General features: G+C 39.0%; 1 protein-coding gene across 1 annotated transcript in view; it reads right to left on the bottom strand.

The window, feature by feature from the left end:
• The window catches only part of MOGAT1 (monoacylglycerol O-acyltransferase 1), a 40,765-nt gene that overhangs the window by 36,632 nt on the left and 1,122 nt on the right, over positions 1 to 3,011 (bottom strand). The window lies entirely within an intron of this gene.

The raw sequence follows: 3,011 nt of genomic DNA, 5'->3' as shown, positions 1-3,011 counted from the left end.
TACAGCTATAAATGACTTATATCCAGAATATATAAGAACTCTCAAAACTCAGTAACAGGAAAATAGGCAAACCAGTCAAAAATAGGCAAAAGATTTAAACAGAGACTTCAACAAAGAGGATATGCAGATGACAACTAAACACATGAAAAGATGTTCAAGGTCATTAGTCACTGGGGAAATACAAATGAAAGCCACAATGAGATAACCACTACATACTTACTAAAACTGAAAAAATAAAAAACACTAACCACATCAAGTGATGGCAAGGTTATGGAGCAACTAGAACTCTCATGCATAGCTGCTAGGAATGTAAAATGGTACAACTACTTTGGAAGAAAGTTTGGCAGTTTCTGAAAAAGTTAAAGCTGTGCCTACCATATGATCCAGCCATTCCATTCTTAGGTTTACCCAAGAATAAAGAAAGCACATGTTCACACAAACACTTGTAGGTGAAAGTTCACAATAGTACTGTTCATAATAGCTTCAACCCAAATATTCATCGACAGGTGAATGGACGAATTTTAATATATCCAGTCCATAGAATATTACTTAGAAACAAAAAGCAATAAACTATTGATATACAGCAACAAGAATGAATCTCAAAATAATTATGCTGAGTGAAAGAAGCCAGACAAAAAAAGAGTACATAAGAAGTGATTCCGATTATATAAAGCTCTAGAAAAATGCAAACTAATCTGTGGTAACAGAAAGCAGATCAGTAGTGGCTTGGGAATGAGGGGTGGGGAAGGAGTAATTACCAAAGGGTATGAGCAATCTGTAGGGATGACGGCTACATTCACTATCTTAATTGCAGCTGATGATTTCTTAGCAAATTGTAAACTTTCTGGATATGCATTATATCTCAATAAACCTGCTTCAATAAGTAAGTAAATAAACCCATTCAGTAAAAGATTATGGTTCTACCACTTTTCACGAGTGGTCTTGGGCAAAATACTTAACTTCTTGAGCCTTGATTTTCTCATCTAAAAAAATAAATATAATAATCCCTGCCATGGATCGTAGGTAGAAGACAGTCAATAAATATTGGCTCGCTCTTTTTCAGTTTTCTACTTTTCAGTTAGCAGCTTAGTGGCATGCAAACTACTAAGTAATGTTTCAGTTTCTTGAATATTAAGATTGGATGACAGGTACTTAACATTTACCTGAAGGAAACAGTGTTTGATTTCACGACTAAATGAAACATTTTGCTATTGAAAAATATATCCCAAGTCCTGGTAGTGGCAAGAAAATTGCCTTGCAGGATTTTGATTTAGAGATCTTAAAATACATCATTAATAAAACTTCTCATCACCACCAGAAGTAACCATTATATCAACTCTTTACTTGAAAATTGATAATTCAGTGGAAAGAAGTTAGTATTTATCCTTCTTTTCCTGTAAGAATTAAATAAATAAATATACTTCTATTTCATATGTAAAATATGTGAAACAAAAACATTAAAATGAATTGTCCACAGAGCCACAGTAGTTCGATTCAAACTGGGCATGGTTTTTTGAGCACTTGCCATGTCCTAGTTGCTAATTCACTGGCATGTGGCCACATGTGGCTCAACTTCCCACAACTGAGCCATGTGACCTTGAATGATTGACTTCACCTCCTAGTTCCCTCATTTGTAAAATGAGGACAGGGGTAGTCCCTCTCTCACAGGGTTGCTGTGAGGGTTATATGAGTTAATACTCATAGGGATCTGTCGGGTGGATAACTCCTCTTCTGGATGAAAGAGTGGGAACAGTCACTCAACAAGTACTCCTGGTGTATCTTCCACCGGCCAGGCACTGGCTGGGTGTTCCCTCACTCAGCATGCAGGCTAGGATGGCAATATAGATCTTTCTCAAATAACCACAGCCATACACAAATGCAAGCAATAATAAGTGTCATGAATGAAAAGGACAGTGGCTATCAGATGTGCTGAATGATCAGCTACGAAGGCTGTAAATCATTAAAAGAGGGTAGTTTAGTGGTTAAAGCCAAGACTCTGGGCAGAATACTTGGGTTTGCATCCAGGTCTTCCAACTACTACTTCACCTCTTAGTTCCCTCATCGGTACAATGAGTGTAGGAATAGTCCTTACCAAATAGCGTTGTTGTGAAGAGTGCATAGTTAACAGCGGATGTTGCTTAAAACAACACATGGCACATACTAAGTGCTGGAGAAGGTTGTCTGTTCTTATCTCCACTGTCCTTAGGTCCAGAGCAAAATGGAGTATAATGTTATCGACCGTCCCTCACCGTTTGGCCTGTGAGAACTTGATGAGTTAATGTTTGGAATTACTTTATTCAGTAAACACTAGCAGCACACTAGAGTCACCTGAAGAGTTCTTTAAAAAAAAATCCGGATGCACTGGCTCCATTCTGGAGCAAATGAATTAGGAATTCTAGGCGTGGAGCCTGGGCATCCTCATATTTTAGAAGCTCCTTCAGAGATTCGTATGTGCGGCCAGGATTGAGAACCACCGATCCAGGCATTCAAAATGTAAAAACAGCTTCAAAGGTGTAAAACTCCACGATGCAACGAGCTTAATATTTTTTTATTATTATTTCAGCATATTATGGGGGTTCAGATGTTTAGGTTACGTATGTTGCCCTTGTCCCCCCTCCCCCCCAAGGGATTAATATTATTACCGCCCCAGCAGTGTACAATCCATGATCTTTCAGCATACAAATGATTTTAGACTTCAGGAGAGTTTAAGTTCCCACAGAAGCGGTACCCCAAAGTTCTTCTCTCCTCCCTCACCACCCCAATTTACGCCAAGAGCAGAACAAACATGAGGGAGAAAAGCGCTCATGTAAACTCCTTTACACCATCTAATGACTCGGCTCATGTACGTTTCTCGAGCTTAACTCGGGAACCAGCTGGAGCACACTCCTGGGTCGAATTATTGCCAGAAAGAAGCCACTCAATCCAGCCCAACCCAACGAGTGGCGCAGTCGTCTTCCCAGGTAGGTATTTACCTTTCAGCATCCGGGAGATCTATTTTTTTTTTTTTTTTT

Source organism: Propithecus coquereli, unplaced genomic scaffold (assembly GCF_000956105.1).
Source record: "Propithecus coquereli isolate 6110/MARCELLA unplaced genomic scaffold, Pcoq_1.0 Scaffold18, whole genome shotgun sequence".
Taxonomy (NCBI): domain Eukaryota; kingdom Metazoa; phylum Chordata; class Mammalia; order Primates; family Indriidae; genus Propithecus; species Propithecus coquereli.
Note: the sequence above shows the minus strand (reverse complement) of the source record. Positions and strands in the feature narration are given on the sequence as shown.